This window comes from Xiphophorus maculatus, chromosome 10 (genome assembly GCF_002775205.1).
Source record: "Xiphophorus maculatus strain JP 163 A chromosome 10, X_maculatus-5.0-male, whole genome shotgun sequence".
Lineage (NCBI taxonomy): Eukaryota > Metazoa > Chordata > Actinopteri > Cyprinodontiformes > Poeciliidae > Xiphophorus > Xiphophorus maculatus.
The window spans coordinates 18,969,466-18,993,454 of record NC_036452.1 but is presented as its reverse complement, the minus strand read 5'-3'; the positions used below and the strand labels follow the sequence as shown (position 1 = coordinate 18,993,454).

The window sequence follows — 23,989 nt, the reverse complement described above, 5'->3', positions numbered from 1 at the left end:
CAATGCAAAGTTCTAATATGGGTCGGAATAGTTTTGACAAATCTGTATAACATTTTGTTTTCTAAATCATTCTATAAATAATGATGACATAATGTTAGGTTGTATTTCTGCTAATTGCATAGCTGCATTTCTCTAGTGGTCTAGTGTTGAATGTGCTGAGACACATTCAACACATTAGAAACCAATCAGAAGCAAATGTTTGTCTTTTGGTTCTGATTGGTTGTTTCTGGACAGCAGCAGAGTCAGAGGAATTTTCACAGGTTCTCAGTTTCATATTTTACTGTCAGATACTTTTAACAAATATTCATCCATCCATCATCTAACACACTTATCCTTGCGCACACACATTCACACCTTAGGACAATTTAGAGAGACCAATTAATGTTTTAGAAATTCTACCTGCTGCAGTTTTTATATATAGGAAAGTTTTAATAATGTTTATTTTGGTGTTTTTTAACTCTGAAATTGATCTTGTGTTTTGTCCATTGACTTTGGAGTTAGCAATATTATTTGCCTGTGTCTGTTTTGATTTCCTAAATTTGTGTAAAACATTGAATTTTCATAATGCCCAGTGTTGGCAAAACCTGGGTTTGGATAGTTATCTATGTTAGTGCCACCTGGGTGTGGGTCGGCGTAAAGGCCGAGCCGCTTGTTTCAATTAATTTTGAACGTGCTCTGAAGAGTGACCTGTCGCGATAGAACTGTGGAACAGGTCTGAGAAAATGCTGTCTGTGAGCTACAGTCAAGAAAGTGATTCCTTTGTGATATCATAGAGTTATGACATCACTGCTGATGTCATTGATACCAATGGAACTAAACATTCTAATGATGCATTCACATCAAACACGTTTTTGAGAGTCAGGCGAATCTGGTTTACATTCAAAGTCTATGAGGAACATTGGACTCGCTCGATGCGTCAAACGTTCCAAACGGCAGCTAGACACTCCAAACGAGCCGCATCGGCCCTCGATGTGCCTCCACATAGACTTTGAATGTAAATCAGATGCGCCTGACGGTCAAATCATGTTTGGTGTGAACGCACCATTATATGTCCAGTGTCATATTAGTTCCATCATATTAGGACCAAAGCCTGGTCCTAACATGATGGACTCATTGCTTTGAGTCAGGGGTAACATTTAGAGGTAAGATGTGAATTAAGTTTTAGTTAATGTTAAGATTAGGGAAAATGTCTGTGTTAAGCAAAATCACAGCTACTAAAATGAAGGGAAATCAATGCAAAGTTCTAATATGGGTCAAAATAGTTTTGACAAACCTGTATAGCATTTTGTTTTCTAAATCATTCTATAAATAATGATGATATAATGTTAGGTTGTATTTCTGCCAATTGCATAGCTGCAGTGCATTAGTAGTCTAATGTGTTGAATGTGCTGAGACACATTCAACACATTAGAAACCAATCAGAACCAAAAGTTAGTCTTTTGGTTCTGATTGGTTGTTTCTGGACAGCAGCAGAGTCAGAGGAATTTTCACAGATTCTTAGTTTCATATTTATAGAGAGATTTTTAGAGAGACCAATTAATCAATTAATTTTTGAGAAATGTTACATGTGTATAGGAAAGTTTTATTAATGTTTCTTATGCTGTTTTGAACTCTGAAACTGATCTTGTGTTTTCCCCATTGATTTTGGAGTCGGGAATTGTATTTGCGTTGAGGCCTGCGTCTGTTTTATTGCCCAAATATGTGTAAAGCCTCGAATTTCCATGATGCCCTGTGTTAGCAAAACCTGGGTTTGGATAGTGACCTAGGTTAGTGCCACTTGGGTGTGGGTCGGCGTAAAGGCCGAGCCGGGCACAAATTGGCCTTCATGCCAATACCAACATGAAGGCCCTCCATGCAACCAGTGGAGGTTTGTTGCATGGAACTCCATGTATGATTGGAGGTCCATCTTTCCTCGGACCTCCATGTTTGATTGGAGGTCCGTCTTTCCTCATACCTCTCCGGTTGATTGGAGGTCGGTCTTTCCTCGGACCTCCCTGTTTGATTGGAGGTCGGTCTTTCCTCATACCTCCCTGTTTGATTGGAGGTCCGCCTTTCCTCATACCTCCCTGTTTGATTGGAGGTCCGTCTTTCCTCATACCTCTCCGGTTGATTGGAGGTCAGTCTTTCCTCGGACCTCCCTGTTTGATTGGAGGTCGGTCTTTCCTCATACCTCCCTGTTTGATTGGAGGTCCGCCTTTCCTCATACCTCCCTGTTTGATTGGAGGTCCGTCTTTCCTCATACCTCCCTGTTTGATTGGAGGTCCGTCTTTCCTCATACCTCTCCGGTTGATTGGAGGTCGGTCTTTCCTCATACCTCTCTGGTTGATTCAAGGTCCGTCTTTCCTCATACCTCCCTGTTTGATTGGAGGTCCGTCTTTCCTCGGACCTCCCTGTTTGATTGGAGGTTGGTCTTTCCTCGGACCTCCCTGTTTGATTGGAGGTCCGTCTTTCCTCGGACCTCCCTGTTTGATTGGAGGTTGGTCTTTCCTCGGACCTCCCTGTTTGATTGGAGGTCCGTCTTTCCTCGGACCTCCCTGTTTGATTGGAGGTCTGTCTTTCCTCGAACCTCCGTGGTTGATTGGAGGTTTGGCTTTGCATAGACTCTTCTGTTTGCAACCTAGGTTTGGGTTGGCATAAAATCCGAGCCAGGTCATGCATGACTTGCTTGGCCATGCAGACCTTGAATCGTTGATTCAAGGTCTGCTTTTGCTTGGACTCCTCCAGTTGCAGGGGGACCTCTGGTTGCAGGGGGACCTCTGGTTGGGTGGAGACTCTCGGGTGGTTGTTTTCCAGAGCAAGTTTCAACTTGACTTTCAGGTCTGCAACCTGACCCTGCAGAGATTTTACTGTTTCCTCCTGTTCTATGATTTTAGAAGCTTGCTCAGTGTGACTTTTGAGCTGCTCCTCATATTTAAGTCTCACTCTGTATTCTTCAATCATTACTTCTATCAGACCTTTATTGCGGGAGGCATATTTTTCAGCCTCCCCCTTGAAGTAATCCAGCTGTTGAAGAATACTCTTGTCTGCTGTTACTTTGGAAGAGCAAGAAACCTTTGATCCATCTTCACGTTTGACTTGCAGATGACGTTCTTTTTCCAACATTTTTTGCAGTTTTTGAATTTCCTGCTGCTGTGATTTCACTTCAGCCTGACATGCAATCTTTTGGTCTCTTTCCTGATGGAGTTCAAAAATCTTACTCTGCAGTTCTTTTTTAAGATCGCCTACCTGCTTTGTGAGATCGATGACATGTTGGCTAGTCTCTTCCACATTTTCCACTAAGGGGGTGACCTGGAAGCCAGCAGAGGGAGTTGTTTTCTGCTCGACTTCCAATGATCTTGGGCTCTCAAAGTCGCCGGAAGGACTTGGTTCCCCCTGGATCTCTGCTGATTTATCTTCCGGCTCGCTGTCGTCTTCAAAAACAAGGATGGCGTCGTAGTCGACTTGGATGTTTTGCTCCATCATTTCAATCCATGAAAGCTCAGCTGGAAAAGCTTCATGTTCACAAGTATTCTGTTGTTGATTCATATCTATATTCTGGTAAATCCTTGCTTCTCTGAAAGGCTCGTAGTATCTGGAATCGATATTTCGCTCGTTTCGATTAATTTCGAAAGTGCTCTGAAGAGTGATCTGTCACGATAGAACTGTGGAACAGGTCTGAGAAAACGCTGTCTGTGAGCTACAGTCAAGAGAGAGATTCCTTTGTGATATCATAGAGTGATGACATCACTGCGGATGTCATTGATAGCGTTGGAACTGAACCTTCTATTGTAGCCTGACGTAAAAAAAAGTTTGCTAGACAATGTCAAACATTGAGAAGTTAAAATTTTTGTTATCAAACATTAAGAAGCCAAAAGAAAACTCGAGAATCAACTCAAACCCAGTTTCACACAAATACAAGGACGCTAGCATAAATGTTTGGCATCTTCTACCAAGAGACATGCAAACATACCTTTATCTTGGATTTTTTCTATTCTTCCTCTTTTTCTTTGTCCCTGAAGAATAAGTTATGTTTTGCGACATTGTTTTGTTTGCTATGGATGCCCGCGCTGTTAAAAAAAAAAAAAAAATTCATTATAATGAGACAGTATCTCAAAATAATGAGATGGTCTACACAGGCTCAGAACTTTTGGAGACTGTGGAGGGTGAACTCCCCTTTTCAGTACATCTGTACCGATTTGATTTTACTGTCGGTCACGTCTGCCGCCTGCAAGCACCCAAACACTAGTTAAATATTGCTGTTTACAACGGTAAGAAATGTGGTTTTGTTAATTTAAGCTAAATCTGTCATATAAGCTAGCATCGTATAAAGTAATCAATTTGGCATACTAACAACGGTAGCGAATCTTGAAGATAGCTTAAGACAGGGGTGTCAAACTCCAGTCCTCCAGGACTGCAGTCCTGCACCTTTTAGATGTGCCTCTGCTGCACCACACCTGAACAGAATAATTAGGTCATTAGCAAAGCTGTAGAGAACTGATCTACACAAGGAGGAGGTAATTAAGCCATTTCATTCCAGTGTTTTGTACCTGTGGCACATCTAAAAACTGCAGGACACCGGCTCTTGAGGACTGGAGTTTGACACCTGTGGCTTAAGAAGATGCATTCATCTTCTTAAGCCATGAAGTTTTCTGTTTGTTTACTTCGTCAGTCCACAACTCACTTTCTGGTAACTTTAGTTAATATCTGAGGTTAACGCGGTACTTTTATTTGCTGTAATGACACATGTTCAGTTTACCACTAAGTCGTGGTGTAATAACTGTTGAGTAGTTCATAGATGTTGCCTCTCGCTCCCAAACCACTGCGACACCAAAACGAAACCTCTAAGCCTATGTATTTTTTTGAAAAGTTAAACTAAAACATGCCATGGCATTTTATGTCACGTACTCTCTCTCTATCTTCACATAGAAAAAATAGATGGAGGTGAGTACAAGGAAATACTGGAGGAATGTCTGTTGGTGTGCAAAATCCATGAGACTGAGCAAAATTTTAACTTGAGGGGGGACAGCAGTCACAAATCCACAATGTAATAGTTTAGATCAGCACACATTCATGTCTTAGAATGGTCTGGTCAAAGTCCAAACGTAAATCCACTTGAAATTTGGTGGTCACAGTCACTCAGTTTGACTGAGCTTAAGGTAGACATATGACCCTGTCTGCAAAGTTCAGTGTGTCTATTTTTATGAACAGTAAGCTTGCGTAATGTGACTTCAAAACACCCTTCAAACTTGTGGAAGGGAAAGGGTAAATGAGAAGGATTCGGCACAGCACAATTGAACTGTTACCAACACAGCTGGGCTCCTAATATTCCCCCTTCTTCAAACTGTTTAGGCTTATAGCATTTATCCACATTACTCACATAAAGATGCCTTGGGCGTATCATCAACAGTTTGCACAGGGAAACTGTGGAAGACGTCCCAAACCCCACTTACGCACACATACAACAGGAATTAACTGAACCAGCGAGCAGCAGAAGGGGCTTAGACCGTGTCTCGTCTGCTTTCATGTGCCAAGAAACAATAAGATATTCCAGAGAAGCCAATCTGCTTATGCATTTCAGTTCACCAGATGGACATAGTGTTATGAAAAACATGCTTTCTATGAATCCATCATCAGGTACAAGTTTCTGGACCTTGCAACTCAACAAATTTGTTAGAACCAACGGCATGTGGTGCGTCTGGCAACATAAGATCTACTTGAGTTTCTGGTTTCTCCGTTGCCCAAAGCCTAGCAACTTGCAGAGCAGCTGTAGAACCCAAATTGTCCTAGATGACAGTTTTAAGCAGGCACCTAAACAAACATCCTGGGAAATTAAAGGGCCTGTGTCGGGCCTCTGCTGCTGTGCGAGGTAATTTGCATGATTTTCCACAGCCTGACAACAATCAGGTCTCATCTCGCTGCCCATCTTAAGAGGATTTACTACCAAAAGGAGTAAGAGTTCACATTTTTTATGGTACCACAAAAACAATGAAGGAAATAAAATATAATTCTTGTAACATTCCTCATCACAAATAAAAGATAACCGAAGCCCACACAATGAAAACCACTGAGACGCACAAATCGCGAGTGACCATGACTTCTCCTGAACTGGACTAAAACTCATCCAACTCACAGGAACACGGAGGCCCAATTTAAAGAGCTATGGGGGGGGTTTGAGGAAGTAAACACAAGAAAAAAAATGAAGGTTTCTTAGCGAGACTGCAATTATTCAAGGTAATTGTTAACCAGAAACTGGAACTTGTCATTAATAAAATTCATTGTCCAGTTAATATGGTGGTCTACTGTCTGGACTGCTCAGAATAAATATTAGGACTTTTTTGTAGACAGCACACATGGCCTTGCAGAGGGTCAACACTGCTTAATGAGCTGGTTTATCTTTTAGCTCACAGGATAGTACAATAGCACAGTTTATTCTATTGCTTTGAGGTTGGATATGTTCAGATCGTTAACAGGCTATAATGGTCTTCAATGACTCTGTGGCTCATGACTGTTTGCTCTGTGCCTGAAGTGGACTCTTATGTGAAAATTAAAAGAAAACCCAACATAGCCTAAAACATGAAACATTTCTACAGTTATTGGTTAGGGTCTTACTAGAGCAATACCTCATATAACAGGGAAAAAGGAACATTTCTGACTGTCAATGCATTTTGTGGGAAGATCAAGCAAACCCCAACATTCAGTAGCTTATGGAATCATCTTTTCCAAACAATAACCTCAATATATCATTGTGGAAACGATCATCTCTCCTTTATAACATTACTTCAATTCAAGTCGACTTGCATTTTGCCCAGATCCTGTAGCTTGAAAGTTGGTTTGAGGTGTTGGTGCCGTTACTCTGTGTTGGATTTTGCTTGCCATTGTGCATCGTGTTCGAAGGTCTCTCCTCTGGTCTCATCTGTCTGAAAGATGTTGTACTTGAAATGTGTATTGTGGTTTATTCCGATGTATCGTGGCAGAGATAGACTTTTTGTTTTAGAGTCAGTACTCTTTCAGTGTTTAGACTGTTGCAGCAATTCTTGAGTTTTGTTGGAACAATGCATTATCTGACCTTAGTGGGAATGGGTTGGGACATCAGTACTGGGATGATTTGGCCACTGTCTCCCATTGGGAACTGTTCTAACCTTGAATAATATTTTTCTCTGATGAATGATGGACTTCATTTCTTTGGAAATGGTCTTATAACTTTTTTCAGTTTGAGAGGTATCAACATTTACCTCTTTCAGGTCATTGATAAAGTCTTATTTCCAAGGGAATTTGTGGAAATACACCAGATTAATCTTTTTAGCATAGAAGTGGTCACTCCTGATGATGATGGGTTAATCAGCTATTGGGGGATTTGCAAAACCCGCAGGCACTGCTACCTTCCTTTTTAAATCCCACTGAAGCAGCAAAGGTGTACATAGTTTTTCACATCACTGACAGTTATGGAAACTTTTATTTTACTCATGACTTTTCTTAGCTTTGGAAGAAAATAAATTTTAGTGCTTACACATGAGTGGCTGTTGAGCTGCAGTCCAAAAGAATTTCATTTAACAGCTTATACAGTGCAGCTATGCAAATGTGAAAGATTTTTGATTTGATTGCTCCATCTGGATCCAAATGTTACATAAGACCCCATTTGAATGTATAACAGATAAGAAGAATATATTTCCTCATTGGTAAAGCTTATGTGAAGTAGTTTCAGCCCCCTCTGTAAAACTTAACGAACTGCAAAAGTCTTAACAGGATTAAGACTAGCAATGGTTATTCCAAAACTGAAGCAGTGTGTCTGAGATAAAGTGATAAAGCAATCCCTTGGATAAACCTTGTCTGCTGGATAACCCCTCTTTATTATTTAACGTCATCTTATTAGAAAAACTGTAACCCGCAGAAATGGTATGATGGTAAAATGTGTAGTTTTGGAAGTCTAACATTTTGAAAGCTCTGTATCGATTAATACGGGTAATCTACAAATAAACAATTGTCAAATTGTCAAAGCTATAGAATAAAGAAACTGGTTTAGACTAAATTAGTGATCATTTTATATTTACATGACTTGTTAAATCTGTTGTTCCGTATCTATCCAGTGAGGTTACTAAACATAAGGTTTATGAATGAAAACTTGTTGTTCCTGTAGCTGAGATTAGATATTAATATCAGTTGTATAAAATGACAGATCACTTTTTCATTTTCACCATTTTAGAATTCAGACAAAAAATATTTCTGGTTTTAGGTTAGGATTATTAAAATTCTTCTTTAGGTAAATGTTATAATAATGGGAGATGATTTTATTCGTAGGTTTTATTTTATTTACTAAGACATGAAGTAACTTAATGCTCGAGGTAGAGAGAGAGAGAGATTTAATTCCAAACAGTTAAATAAAAGTTTTTTTTTTTTTTTTTTTACAATAGTTGTATTCATATGTTTGACAGCATTGGTGTATGTATGTGATTAATAATAATTAGTTTCTGAAGTAGCTCTCAAGTCTAAAAAAGCCACTTTTGTTAACTACTCTGCATATAAACACTGAGCAGAATTGTACGTAGTTTTTATCTGCATCACTATTTGTTTACAGCGCTGAAGGAAGAGCAGCATGGATTGTTAGTGAGTGAATGGCTGAAAACTGATAAGTCTGCTACTACTTTACCTGTCCTGCACTAACCCCTCTGACATCACAGCGCTTTGGCCCAGCAGCCTGTGTGCATCAGGACAGACTCCTTGCTGGCAACAAGAATGATGACTTGTGTGTTTATCTTGCTCAATACAAAGAGGCCATGTAATCTAAATACATAAGGTAATATAAATACAAAGGTACCATATAATGTCATCCATTGTGGCCGCGGCCCCAGGAGTGTGTGCGGACAGGGACGTCTTGTCTATGCCTCCTGGCCCCGGCTCTGGTCGGGTAGGCTGGCACTCTTTGTGTTTAAAAAAACTCCCGGAAAGTTTACAGTGAGTGTACTTCTGCTGCGCTTTGTGTGACAAGATTTAACGCACCATACCCATCAGCGGCAAAGCAGCCACAGACCTCCCTGGAATCCACTCTGCCACTTTCCATTCATGCATTTCCACGCATTCCCCGGCTTCCTTCAACTGTCCCGTCGCAGCAAACTTCTGTTGACAATTAATATCTGCTCTGTTTGTCAGTCCGCAAGCTCAGAGGCTACTGTGTGTTTACTGCACTTTTGTTCTGTTGTGTGTCACCCTTTGGAGCGATGCAAGTTGGAGAAGCGCACAATTTCCAATACATCTGCTGAAAAAAGACACCGTGTGCGTGAATGGCAATCCAGTGCAGCAGTGCTACCTCAGGCTCTCCTTTTCAGACAGTTACTTAATTTAAAGTGAAATATTATGCTGAACACGTTTTTATTGTATAGCTGCACAAAATGATGAGCTACAGTATCACCAGTAAGTGTTTATACCCCTGCGTTTGGTTATGTGCGAGACCTACAAAAGGGATTTTGTAAACATATAAAGGTCTTAACACCCATAACTTAATATTTTGTTGAAGGACCCTTAGTCACAGTCTCAAGGGGGTATGACTCTAAAAACTTGGTCCCACTGTTTTTTGTGTCTTTCTTACTTTTCTCTTCAGACAGTCTCAAGCTGAGTGAGTCAGTCACTCTCTGGATCGTTGTCATACTGGAAGATGAAGCGTCATCTTAGTTTGGAATTCTAAAGCACTATGAGCTACATTTTCTGAAAGAATATCGCCACGTTCGGTTGCTATCGCCTCAATTTCTAAAACAGAGGTCTGCAACTCCAATCCTCAAGTGCCACTGACCGACAGCTTTTGGAAGCATCCCAGCTCCAACACACCTGAATCGTAGGGACGGTGTTAAGCCAGGTCATGACCGGTGCCTATTGATTGAAATTCAGGGCAAAAACTTTTGCTGTTTCATCTGACCAGAGAATCTTGCTTCTCCTTGTCTGGCGATTGCTAACCTGGGTTTTTGCAGTATTCAAACAGGCTGCAATCTTTATATTATAAAACAAAGGTCTGATTGGTGGAGAGCCTTAGCAATATTTGATCTTTGAGACAATTTTTTAATCCCCACCAGTGAAGTACTAAAGCTCCTTCTTAGTGACCATTGGGTTCTTTTTTGCCTCTCTGACCTTTCCTTCCTGACCTTTACTTTAGTCGTGAAGGCAGAAATAGGGAGGGCTCTGGTCATTGTTCCATTTCCAATTATTAGAGACAACATTGCTTTTACAGGCCATTTAGTGCAGCCAAAACCAGTTTTTCTATGTTTCCCCAGATTTTTCGTTTTACATAATCTTGGGCTTTCCACAAACAAATACTCTGACTTGATTGCTTAGTTTCTGCTTTGACATGTACTGCCAACAGTGAAACCTTGTGTATACAACAGTGTTCCATTGAAAATCACGTTTAATCAACTAAATTTATTACAGATGGACTGCGATCAGGTTGCAGGAGCTTCTCGAAGATAACCCGTGGAAATCCAATGTATCCAAAGTAAATTTTTAGCATCAAAGCAAAACGTGTAAATATGTACAATGCTCCCCCCCCCCGTTTTTTTTTACACTTTTACTAAAATGTCTCACTTTGTCCTGCCAAAGGAAAGCATCCCCACACCTAACACACACAAAATCAGAATACAATACATTTAAAATGTTGTTTTAATGCGACAAAATGTGAGGAAGTTTAAGGTATGAGATTATAAAAGCACTTTGACATTGGAAACAGATCCACGCCTGGTCCCAGCTTTATTGTAAATGTTATATTAAAGCTACTCCCTGGTTTATCTATGCTATCTGTTTTGTTATTGTAACTGAAACAACTGCAACTGTAAAACAGAATGACTAAAAAGCTCAGCGTTATATATGTCAAACAACTTACATTATAATCCAACAGCAGCGCCTAGAACATTCCTCTCCGGACTCTTGTTTTTCTTTAGCGTGTGTCTGCTCCCGTTGCTTGAACACTAGAAACGTGTGACGAAGAAACGCTCCAACTGTGAGAGATGGGAAGACAAGGTAGAACATCATTGATCTGTTATTGTAACTTGCAGCAGATATTGCTAATAATAACACGCCTCCATGATGTCAGCATTCCTGCGGAGTAAAATTTACACCGTGTTTTGTGCTTAGCAATCAAACAGTAGTCGGGGTAATGCTGGCAGCAGGAGAGACATGGAAATCTCACTGCATCAATCTTATCCACGAGGAAACACTGATTTGAATAACATTTTTCATAAAAATAAAATGAAACGTGCAACCGCTTTTACTACTGGAGCCTTTTTTTTCCCCTTCTGATTCTAATTTGTTTTGTTGGAAAAAGGTGCGTTTTGGAGGAACGTGCGGTGACCTCTTCCATGTTGAGCTCAGATGCGGCCTTTATGTATGGAAAGGAATGAAAAACCTTGAAATCCCAGACATAATGTAAACATCTGCTTTATTTCAGCCATAGTCTTTAGCAGACGCTCCACTAAATGCGCATACCAAACATGACAGCAGGGGGGTTATGAGGAAGAGGGATCCTCTCTTTCATGATGACTGCTGATATCCATTACAAATATGAATTGTCACCCTGACCGTTTCTGCTTTCATCCAATCTTTTCATCAAAATGAAAGGCGTGTTTGTTTTGGTACTCCTCTGAAATGCTTTGACTCCAGCAAGCACACCAAGGTGTTGCACAACGCGCCATCATCAGAGTGATAGTAATCGCGAGTGGCAGCAGGCACACTTACTGCCTGCGCAGATCGCCTCAAATTAGGACCCAGCACCGTTGTGAACTCAGGAATCAGACTTGGCAACTTCATGGAAGCTCCCCCTGCTATTACCACACTGCTCTCTGACGTCCCAGCGAAGACAGTCCTGTAGTCATAACATTCATGTTGGGGTTGCTCCGCTCTCAGATGGCTGACCTCGACTTAAACCCACAACAGCAACACTGTGACTGTGATTTTTAATAATGTTTGAGATTTGAGAGAGGCTTGCTAATGCTACGGCGCCCTGCATATAATGTGTTCATGGACCCCTTGAACTTTTCGCTTTTTTCTGCCACTGTACAACCACAAACCTCATTGGGGTTGTACAGAATAGAACCATGGTCCATAATAGCAAAGTAAACGTGATTTGTGGTTGATCAAAATGGGGGTTCTCCCATATTATTGTCTATACCAGGGGCAGGGGCGATGTTGCCCGTTTCCAGCGGTTATTGGATGTGAGGTGTGGCACACCCTGGATCATTACAGGGGAACACAGAACAATCAATCACGCAGAGACACACATTCATGCCCAAGAGAGCAGTTTAGAGTAATCAATTAGCCTAAAAGCCATGTTTTTGCACTGCAGGAGGAAGCCAGAGTACTTGGAGAGAAGCCATGTATTGTTAATTAAAGTTTTTGATTCTTTTACATGCATAGACCTCAGGATGGAAGAGATTACTCCTCATTCTTTAAAACTGTTGATTTTTCAGCTGAAAATGATGTAGCTCTAGTGCTAGAAGTGCTACCCCATTTCTCATTTTATTGTGCAAACTACATGCAAGTGTGACTATTAAAAGTATCTAGTGGAACAAGCACTGAAAAGAGCAAGTGGAAAAACAATGCTCAAGGGTTTGCTGTAGATTCAGTGAAGAAAAGATTTTGAAGGCTTTTGTTCCTACATGGCAATTCTAGCAAAAACGGTTCTAACCATTGTGCCCAAGTTTGTACATTATTATTGGATTGCAGGATTATTGTCTATTCTGGCAGACATTCATGATCTGTGTAAAACAATGTTTCCTGTCTTCACATGTCTTGCTGTTGTTTTAAAAGAGGAATCCTATGTAGGTCTAAACATCTGTAAACGAAGGGGATTTTATGAAACATCAAATTCTGACACATCTTTGAAGTGCCTGTATAGCTTTGTGGTGCTTCTCTTTCTGTTCTGAATGCTGCATGAATTGAATGTGTTGCTACATTTTGACTATGCAACACTTTTCTGTGATGTCAAAGTCCTTTATTTGTAATGAAATGTCACCTCACCATTTGGGGGTAACATAACAATTGTCCCAGGGCCCAAAGTGGTCAGATAATTGTTAAATCACAACTCAATGATGAGTGCCATAAGTGCCACTTTCATTTTCAAGCATCCAGCATCTTGAAGTGAGTGAAGCGTGTCTGTAGAGGCTTTGCACAAGACGCAATGATGTTGTGTGTGAATCTTTGAAGATGTGTGTGAAGACAAACGTGTGGAGGAGGATATTTTGGTCAGATGAGAACAAAGTGTAACTTTTTTTGGCCTTCATGGAAAAATACTACGTCTGGCAAAGAACTAACACTGAAAATGGTGGTGGTAGAATCGTACTAAAGGTTATTCTTCTCCTATGAAAGGGTAGTACTTCACCTTACCCTGAATGGTAAGAAGTAAAAAAATAAAAATTAAAATCCCCGCTAACATTGTGTACAAATCCTCAGAGGGATTCTGCAAGATAAATTCACGGAGGGCCCAGGCTGGAGGTTGGCTGGTGAATTAGCAGAATCACCAGATTAGCCAGGACAATGTAAGGTTTGATGATGATGATCATGATGATGATGAGTGCATTAAGGGCCAAATGAGAAATTTGTGGAAACCAACACTGGGGTGGACCTTTGACAACACCAGAAACATTCCTCGACACTATTAAGAAGCATTTCTTGAGTGTAAAACATCCAAGATCCCTGCCTCTGTTTACAAGCTTAAGTCACAATTGACAGTATTCTGCTCAGCCTTTGCGTTGGCCAACCAAAGGACTACAAAACCTTCCATCCATCCTCTACAGCGACATCCTCAGCTTTTCTAAAACACGGCATGACATGACAGAGCTTCTCATCTTCGAATCGGTAGAAGACTGGAGACACACAGCAGCACCTCCCTCCACCCAAACATCAGAACGTGACATGCTGCAGGTGCGTCTCGCTCTGACACGACTTCAAGACGAGGTCCATGTGTGGAATTTTTTCCTTTTTTTCTGCCAAGTGTCCATTTTTCCAGGAGGCTATGAATATCTGTAGATCTGCAGAAGGTAAAGAATTGATGGGTGTGTTTGTTTCCAGCGAGCAGCACGTCTTGAGATCTGAGCTTGTGCCGGCCTCTTCAGACACAGAGAGCGCTGCAGATACTCGCAAGATGCAGCTCTTGTTTAATAAATGTCGCTTTGTCTTTAAAACACTAAAAACAGACAACCAAAAGCTTTTTTTTTTTCTCCCGAGGCTTCAGATCAATGCGGCCTGCTTACTTTCACAGTTTCATAAAAGCACACGGAATACAGCCAATGTCTTTGGTTAAAGATGAGGCGTTTGAGTGTTTCTAAATCACTGGCCATTTAGTGTTTACTGCATGTGCTCACAGATCCAAGAAAATGTTCAAACTCTCTGATTTTCTTTGTTATATTTATTCATGCCGATGAATAATTCAGCATTTTGAGTGTTTAGAGAAATCTGCTGCAGATAAGTGCAAAATAAATTTTGAATACATGATGTCATCTAAATTGAAGCCTGCTGTATGTTATAAACGTTATAAATAAAAGTGCTTTGGACAGAGTAGAAACGATACACTTGTGCAATGAGTGGAGATGTGAGTGGACTAATATGGTGGTTATGTTTTGTCTAATTGGCAAGTTTGAAAGATTTGCAAATCTGCTTGCTTTCACTCTGCTGGTCACTCCAGAAAAATCTTTACTATCTGGTTGGAGAATGCCCACCAATCAGTTTGTGATGTTAAGCCGGGTTATGCAGAAGAAAATTAATCCAAATTAATCCAACAAAAAATATTTTTGGGAAAATCTGATTAAGATTTTGTGGCAAGATCTTAAATAAAATGGTCTTCCACCATTAAAGACTACCAACGGTGACACAAATTTGGTTGAGGAGGCAATTTGCCACATTTTATATCTACTCGGGTTAAGGTTCGTTTGATTATTTCAAACATCCGTCACAAAAAAGCAACAACGGAAGAAATCTGCAACAGCATTCCTTGTCCTACAAAATCTTACGGTATAGAAAGCATATTCGGACGCGTCTACTATAACGCCTTATCGCTTTCACATTTCTTTTCTTTAGGGTGATTCATGTTATTTTTCCAAGACAAGCAAAGTAAATGCCAGCAGTTTTTGAGGCCCAGATGAAGCCTCTGAGGTTGAGGTGGCAGGAGTCTCGCTTTGAAAGGGGAGGGAGACAAGAGAGAAGAAAGGAAGGGAGTAGTGATGAAATGTGGTGATGATATTTAGGTTGAGAGAAGGTAATTTTCCTGTTCGAGAGGAAAATAAATGTTTTAAAAAGAGACCAAAGCTCCTTCACTGCAAATGATAAATTACCATCTTACACTTCAAAAAATGAAGCCGGTAGTTCAGAAAAAAATGTGCTTTTTATGGTCTGAAAGTGTAAAAGTAGACAGCAATTCTCTTTTAGGAAATAAAACAAAACAGTCTGTTTTTTATTAATTATAATTGTTATAAATTATAAATTGTTTCTTGTTGGGGCTCTTTATGCGTGATCTGCTACAACAATGTGGTGTGGCAAAGAGACGATCAACCTGTGGCTCTGCTCAGGGGTAAAGGTTGCTTTGATTTTTGGGTCTGGAGCGTCATCTTCCTCTTGACAACACGCCATAGTTTCTCTGTCAGATTCAAGTCAGACGAGTTTTCTGGCCATTCAGAACCAGCTTTTGGTACCTTGTTGTTGGAACACCTTTATCTAGCACACATTTTCCTTTAACTGAACTGTCTATGACTATGCCTGAGTATGGCCGTGTAAATTTTTTTTTTCTCCTCAAAATTTCACCAACACTGAATTTTAGGTTTTCCGTATATAAGAAATAAAGGCTTAACATATTTCACTTTGTTCATGACTATATATTTGATTATTTTTTATTTTTAACAATTTCATTTTGGATGACAATGTGGCATTATGTCCCATGATGTAGCTTGAAATCGTGTGTAAAGCTGCAGATACAAATTGGTACAAGTCGCTGAAAAGAAAAAGAACTTAACTGATAGTGACAATATGTGGTAGTCTGATTCAGCTTCCATGTGAAATAATCAAATTATGGACAGAAAAACATCATAAAATTCTGTTGAATCTAAGTTTTTCAGTTGGATTCCCTCTTGAAGCCAGTGGGCATATTATGCTACATTAATGACTTTTTGTGTGTGTGTGTGTCATGTGAAGGCCGTGTGTGTTCACAGGGTCGGTAAGCAGCGATCCGCTTCATAACCATGGAGACTGTCACAGGGTCAGCTCTGTGCCGCGCTCTCCCCAGTGGGAAACAAACACTGGCACTTTACGCTGAAACCTCAGCTTTCTAATTGGCCGCTAATTAGAAATGAGTGTGACCCGCAGGTTTTTATTCACAGCCGTGAGTACCTGAAATGTAAGTAAGCATCAAAGTGCAGGAGGAGCTGGACTAAGTCAGCGGATTAGGGATGAAATCTCTGATTACTGAAGTGAAAAAATCTGCCTTTAAAGAAGCATGAAAATAAATTCCTGCAGTGTACCACACTCTTCTGCTTAAATGTTATAGTGCTAAGGTTCTCAAACAGTGGTACGAGTAATGTTACAATTAATATGATACTTTATGCATATTTTTTTTTCTGATTGCTTCATTTTTGTAAAAGAGAAACTAAATGAACTAAAAGGACTCGACTACAGGGTTAATTCATCCCATGCAAGTTGTGACTAGTTGTCCACTGGTAATGAAAATGTCATTTTCTGGGCTCTGCACGAACGATCAAAATCAGAATAGCTTTATTGTCATTTTAAAAGAAAGCTCAACGGAATTTAAAACATCTCTCAAAGGCAGTGCAAATAAATAAATATATTTCAATAAATATAAACAGAAATGACCAAAATGTTAAAGGAAAAAAAAAGGATGATTGGGGTTTGGATGAATTTGTTCAGAGCAACAACAGTAGGAACTATTTCTTAGTCTGTTTGTTCTCGTCTTTATTCTTTTCATATATATACTGCTCAAAAAAAATAAAGGGAACACTATAAGTGTTAAACACCTGTTTAAGTGTTGCCTTTATTTTTTTGAGCAGTGTATATGTTTTATTATTATAAACCTGTAACTTTGCCATTTTGCAATTGCTTTTGTTGGTATTTGGTAATAATTATATATATATATATATATATATATATATATATATATATATATATATATATATATATATATATATATATATATACAGTACAGACCAAAAGTTTGGACACACCTTTTAATTCAATGAGTTTCCTTTATTTTCATGACTATTGACATTGTAGATTCACACTGAAGGCATCAAAACTATGAATAACACATGTGGAAATATGCACTAAACAAAAAAGTGTAAAACAACTGAAAATACCTCCTTATATTCTAGTTTCTTCAAAGTAGCAACCTTTTGCTGTGATTATTACTTTGCACACACTCTGCATTTTCTTGATGAGCTTCAAGAGGTCGTCACCTGAAATGGTTTTCACTTCATAGGTGTGCCCTGTCAGGTTAATAAGTGGGATTTCTTGCCTTATAAATAGTCATGAAAATAAAGAAAACCCATTGAATTAGAAGGTGTGCTCCTTCTTTATTAACATTATTTTATGTAATCTGTCATGGAGCAGCTTGATCTGCTGTAGGTTCTGGAACATTGGAAGTAAAAAGAAACTGTTCTGTCTTTGATTAATGTGCTGTTTAAATGTTTGTTTTCTCTTTCTCTTTGCCTCATGAGAATCGTGTAATTTTATAGCAAAAATAAACCATCACAAACAAGAGGCCTGATTTATTATGCTTTGTTCACAAATTGCTTGCTTCTTATCAGAACACATCAAATTTCTGCAAGAAAATGTTGATGTGTGCATAGGTCAGTTCAGATAGATAGATAGATTGATAGAGAGATGGATAGATACCACTAATTATGTCCTGTTTTTTGTGTTCAACAGTAAATGTCCAACACTGGTCTACAGCACTTTGTAGACCAGAGTCTAAAAAAACAGAATAAGGATTTTTAGCGGTTGTAGGATTTCTCTTTCGTCTTTGGCAAAAGACCATGAGCCTTTTTTCCCACAATCACCAGACTTGCGCCTTTGCTTTGTTTATAATTTCCCAGAATGCCCTGTGCTATAGTCTGCTTCCTGCTTTTGGTCCACTTGCATCCACATACCCATTCGAACCACGCCAGAGTTCGCTTCAACCGAACTGAGACCAAGGTTTGTAGGCGGAAAATTTCGAGTTTGCTTCTTTTGGTCCACATCAGGCCAATTGTACATTCACTCTTAACCAAACAAACTGGACTTTCTAGGCAAACGTACCAGATTAAACAAAGCTGGTGTGAATGCACCTTTATAGTATACCTAAAAAATTAGCAATGCAATAAAGTTTGATACAGTACTTTGTTATATTTCGGTGGAAACTAAGTTAGTATTGCTTCGACTAAATCTGTGACCGTCTGTCTCGACTGTATACAGTTCATTGTGTGTGCATGTTTATTTTCCTCAGGGATTTAACAGAGTTTCTGTCCTGTTATTGAAAAACGATCGCGCGACATTTGTGTTTTGACAAAGCACACCCGAACCCTGCTGCCTCCATAATCCCACACTTCCTACGACACGGTGCCCAGCTTACAGCCGAGGGCTTCACTAATAACTTTCTTCTCAAATGATCGCTTTGCTACACGACTTCAGAAGAAGGCAGCGAGCATGAAATTCAATTACAGCGCACACGCTCTGCGGCGCTGTCCAGAGCTGTCCGCTTTAATCTCTTCTTTGCCCCTCAAAGATTCTCTTGAGTCTTTCAGCTAGACCTCTGCTTTCTGCTGTCTCTTTTTGGGTTGTTTCTCAATTTTCCAGGCTTATTGTAGACTGTCAATCTGACCTCTTTTCCCTCTGTACATAAGTAATAACTCTCCGAAGAAGATTGGATCAAAAGCAGCGTGGTGCATGTTTTATCTGGGCTTTCTTACAGCACGCTGCCTCTGCTGAGTTACAGTCATGACGTAGTTATTTGAGAGCTGAGTTGATGTCCAACTGGGCCGACTCTCCCCTACAGTCTGATGGTGATTTAGCTTTGAAGCTGCTGCTGTTAGCCTAGGAAAGTAAAAACACTTTCCATCTTTGTCAATGCTGTACACTGAATGACTCCTGTTCAGCTGAAGAATCCGTCCATAATATTCTCAGTATGAGCAGAAATCACATCAATCCCGTTATTATTTTTTGAGACGACACAGACCCCATTCAATAAATTAGGCGATTGCTGATGAGCCCATTTTTTTCAGGAACTTTATCACTAAGGGAAACACATTATACAGATTAATTACGCAGACTGATGTTTGAAACCCTTTGTGATGATTGTGATGATTTTGCTCCTACAGGTAATGAAAACATGACATTTAGAATTAGAATATTACATCAGACCAATAAAAAAAACAATTTTGGAAACAGAAATGTGGACATAATGTAACATATGTTTAGTTTAAAATGTTATTTTCAAAGGTAATACAATGTTTTCTTGAAGTATTCACACCCTTGCACTTTGGATTTTTTCACTGGACCATTCAAACACATCTGATGCGATTGCTATTGTTCTGCAACACAAATGGTTTGGCACGTAGACCAAAAAGGGTAATTTTTTGACCTTATTTGAACAGACCACCCTCTTGTCATGCTTTCATAAAGACCAGATCTAAATATTTGTTTGCTGTTGTCTCTTAAATCTGATTTTTCTGTCTGAACTGTGGACATCTAAGACTCCTTCAGGGGCCTCTTGTTTGTCAAATTAGTTGGATGGACATGTATTGGTAGGTTTGCAGTTGTGCCATATTCTTCAATTTAGGAGTCATAGGTTGAATGTAGCTCTGAGATAAGACCTTCCCCTTAAAGTGTCCTGCTGTGCTCCTTGTTCTTGTACTGAATTTTATTTATGGATATCAGATTAGAAGGGCATAAATTGATGTGGATGCTCCACTTTTTGAATTGGAAACACATTGTCAAATTTTCATTACACTTGACAATGCATGGATTTGTATTGGTCTATGTTGAAGTTTGTGGTTTCCCAGTCACTGTCTTTCTTTTCCTTTAAGGCAATGCAATAATAATAATGCCTTCCTTGACTCGTCATATCAGATTAGCTTAGCCAACAACAAGCAGTTATTACTCAGTAAATTCTCCCATTGAACTTCCTTTGTTTTCCTGTCCTGCTCTTGGGTTCATCTGTATTTATTTCTCTTACTATCAGCAAAGGTCAGCTGCTCAATAGTGAAGACGAGACAGGCTGTGGTGTCTAGGTCTGGGGACCGTGGGGGTGGCTTGTGGTTCCAAGGAACGCCAATTCCAGACACACTCACTGTGTGGCAGGAATCGCCAAGAAACGCAGGGGAGGTTTCCTGCCCCGGATCCTGGGCTGGGAACATAGTATACTGTATCCCACTCCCATCACCAGACCCCCTAGGGGCCCAAAGACAGAGGGGAGAATCACGTTCTGTTCCTATACTAAAAATACTTCCAATTAGCTCTGCTGGCATCCCTCCTGAACCTGGGAGCTGCATGATTTCATGTCTTTTCCTTCTGGCTCTGCTCCTTAGCCACTGCCTTGGACTTTCACTCCGACTTCAACTCTTCCTTCTGCTTTATCCTCATTGTGTTCCCCAGCTGTGAGTCCGTTTCTCTCTGTGTGTGGTTGTGAGAAAATAAATATCAGGAGGGGTCGACTGGAAGCGAAGCTGCGGTCTGGCCTGTGGTCAGGCACTGATTCACAGATTTGCAGATCTCTGTGACATCGTGTTATGATGTCTTTTACAAATTGTTATATATATATTGTTATATAGAGACTTTAATTCTGATATATGTCACAGTGTAAGATCCAGAGCCATCACACAACAAGTTTTAGCCGGTTGTTTAGCAACGGCAGCGGAGGAAGTGGACGAAGCCGTTCAGTCCATGTCGGCCATGCTTCCAAATATTAAATTAAGATTAACAGCCATCTCATTTGGATCGGCATTTCTCTACTAGCAGTGGAGGATGGTTGTTTTAAGCGCAGGCTATTTCCAGTAAGCCTCACAGTGTCAAACTGGGGGATTGCATATGTCACGGATATACGTTCCAGATTGGATAAAGTTTAAAATTTCAACCACAGAGTCCACGCCTCCAGGAAGCAATTGTTTCTCAGTAGCTGAGTGCCCAGACCCTCTGTACGAAGCAAAATGTAGAAGAAGAGACTTTTTTTATAAAATATTTTAACCAGGCTATAATTGTGATACTATGTCCACCTCTCCCAAGATGGGAGTCCAGAGTAGGGCAAGAGCATATCAATTTTTGAACATGGTTACTCTCTTTAGCCTTCTGTGCTTTATTTCAACTTTTGAAACAGCATTTGTGTGTCATCTGAATTCATGTCATTGAAATAACAATGATGGGACACATTGGCCAAAAGTGCCAGGGCCTTTTTATCCAGTGCAGGTCTGTTCTGAAGGCTTCACAAAAACATCTGGATTTAATTACTCAGAGATGGACTTCATTTGTCAATTAGGTGAAGCCATTTGCTTGCATTGAATTTTATGCATGGGTAACCACATGAATGGGGTAACAAAAACAATAAAGAGACTATTCTTTTTTTTTTCCCCCTTCGCACTAATTTGTGTTGGAAGGTCGCATAAAATTCAGTGGTATAATGGAATAGACTAAAATCCTGATTAAGGCAGTTCATGCACAAAATTAAAAAAACAAGATAAAAAAATAAACAGCCACTTTAGAGTGAATAAGATTATGATTCCTAAATTTGGTTGGCTGCTAACATAGCTAACAAAGAATCTATGGGAAATCCCATATTTTCATTCTTCAGACAGTGAATGTGTCAAGGGGCCAAGAGGCTGGGGACCCACAAATCACAGTCGGCGAGTATCATGCTTCTAAACCCAATATAACGTTCAACAGCTCCAAGTAACCTACTGCTCTGTCTGTTTATTTGGCTGGAGAAATTCTGCACTCATCCAATTATCTTGTTAAAGATTGTTCGACAGCCAGTGAAGACTTAAATAAAAAAAGAAAAGGAGGAGGAAGAAGAACCTTAAAATGGCTCTGGGCTTTTGCCAAGACGAAGGGGTCTCCCACGGGGACAGCTAGTGTGCCGTTTAGAGGAGAGCAGACGAAAATAGGTCCCTGGATCGCAGGGAAAGCCCCTGTAAAATTCTGGGATAGTGACCACAGGCCCGCCTTCTGGACAGCCAGCTGTAGTCACAGCAGTTGTTCTTGAGCAGTGACGTTAAGTGATGGTCCTTTCTGGCTGTGTCGCTCAACATATTTTGTCTGAATCTGTTTGTGTTCCTTGCAGATGGGAAACAAGCTGGGTCCCTGTTCTCGAGAGTTCCTGGGGGAGCGCAGGACTAGAGGAAGGCGACGCAGCCAAGATTCCATGTAAGCCTGGCATTACCACGGTGACGACACTAAACGGGAATGGCAGCAGCAGGGACATGAAGTATTTAATCCTAAAGGCTTGTTCACACAATTAGGCACTTTTGAGTTCAAAGTTCAAATAAATAACTTGCATATCTTCATGGAAAACAAAGTAGTTTACTGCAATTAAATGGCTCATTTACTCTAATCATTTAAATATCTAAGCAGAAGAAATCTCTTCCTAGTTATCGTATCTGGGTATTTACATCATTTGTGTTTATATCAGTTGTGGTTACAGTTTGTCCTTCTGAACACAGTATTTAAGCTAATGCTGTCGAATTTTCTTGGTCTGCTATGTTGGCCTGCATTCCACAATATCAACCAGTTGCTTGTGATATTTATTTATCCTGCTTCATTTTGGAGGAGCAGGTGGATTATGATGCATTTTTAAGTATTTAATTGGAATCAAAATGTACAGAGTGGGATTATCTTAGACTATTGGTTTCAATACTTTTAGACTTCAGTTATATAGCCCTGAAAACACCTCTACTGTTCATTTTCATCAGACAAAGATTAATTTCTCAAATCCCAGATAAAAATGATAAAAATACTCTGTCTCAATGGTTGCAGTAAAGTCACATGACCTTTCAGTGCACCCAGTTTGTTTCCATTTCTGTCACTCTGATTGCTTCATTCTTTAGTCAATGAACGTACCATAAACTACTACTTCTACTAATAACCATAATAAGGGTTCAGTCTGATAACATCTTAAAAACAAGCCAAATTTAAAAGATAAACCCAAGTCCTAGCTAGCTGCATTGCTAACCACGGCGCCATCGTCAACGTGCGTCAGCTTGTTAAGAAAGCAGCTCTCATTATGATCGTTGAATTTCCACATTATGGTAACAACATATAAATAAAGTAGTTGTCTTTTCATAACAAGACCAGGTTATTTGATCATTCCCACTGTGTCTCATATGCAGTACACTCTATAGAGAGCATCTATAGAGCAGTGTAACAAAACTAACATTCATGTCTGATGGAAAGCGATTTTCTGCCCCCCAAGTGTGGAGGACCTAAAGAGAATTGAAGTGTCTTCATCAATTTGAGAAGGTTGGGGGTCTCTTTGACTGCGAATGGGGGATAAAAGAAGAGGCTGACCGATCAGCTTGAGCAGCCTTCATGGTGGATATCATGCGCGGCCGGCAGCAGCATAAGCAAACATGGTGCCCTTGTTCACGGGGGCATGAATCATAAGCAGGAGGGAAGTTCGCAGACAGTGGTCCTTGTGAATGTGATGGTGTGGATATAGCTCCGGTCATGTCAGACTGTGTGGGAAACACAAAGAGGGGCCGGCCGAGTCACATGGGTCGTCCTGCTCCCAAAGACGCAGCTCTCTCTCCGTCCCTTCAGCCCCTCACTCGTTCCTTCTCCCCGCTCGACAAGCCCACCCTTGTGTTTCTCTCAGACAAACGCATTAGTGCATTTTCTGCTTATCGCAGAAGTCAACATGCTGTTTATTCAGACCGCATCTTCCTTATATGTTTATCCCGTCGGCTCACAATTTTATGGAGGCTTGGCATTATGATTGTTTTGTTGGCTTAAAAAATGTTATGTAAGAAACTGGTGGAGGGATTTTTTTCACATAATTTCAGAAGAAGGCGCTACG

The 23,989-nt window shown here is 40.1% G+C and overlaps 1 protein-coding gene across 4 annotated transcripts in view; it reads right to left on the bottom strand.

The window, feature by feature from the left end:
* Positions 1-23,989, bottom strand: part of myocd (myocardin) — a 134,214-nt gene that overhangs the window by 67,611 nt on the left and 42,614 nt on the right. For all 4 annotated transcript variants that reach the window (XM_023340323.1, XM_023340324.1, XM_023340326.1 and 1 more), the window contains exon 3: positions 10,838-10,952. The gene's annotated coding sequence lies outside the window, so the exon portion shown is untranslated. The remainder of the gene's footprint in view (positions 1-10,837; positions 10,953-23,989) is intronic.